Here is a 484-nt window from a genome sequence, read left to right as displayed (position 1 = left end):
GCCACGATAAACAGAAGAGACTTCTTTAAAACACAAAAAAAAAATCTTACTGATCCCAAACTTTTGAACAGCAGTGTATATCCATCCGCCCATAGCTATAGACCACTCCATTTATCTACCCATATCTAGCCATTCATATCTATCCATATAAATCAATATCTGTCTATCTATCCATATAACCATCACAATCCACCCATATCTATCTACTTATCCATACATTTTTAATATACTGAAGTTCAGTATTATAGTACACTTTCACTCTGAATTTATACTCTGAAGCCAGGTTTATGAATTTTAAAGTTTACATTTGCATTTCAAGGGGATAGTCATAAATCATATTGACGTTTGTGGTCCCTGCAGATTACGTAATCATCTCTCACCTGTAATCCAGGATACATGTGAGGAATAAGTCCTTGACAGCCAGTTTGGAGACACAAAATTATGCAGGCCGAGGGCATACAGGCCAATTTCAAAGGCACATAGA

This window comes from Sinocyclocheilus grahami, unplaced genomic scaffold (assembly GCF_001515645.1).
Source record: "Sinocyclocheilus grahami isolate Dianchi unplaced genomic scaffold, SAMN03320097.WGS_v1.1 scaffold7649.1, whole genome shotgun sequence".
Lineage (NCBI taxonomy): Eukaryota > Metazoa > Chordata > Actinopteri > Cypriniformes > Cyprinidae > Sinocyclocheilus > Sinocyclocheilus grahami.
This window is presented reverse-complemented; position numbering follows the sequence as displayed.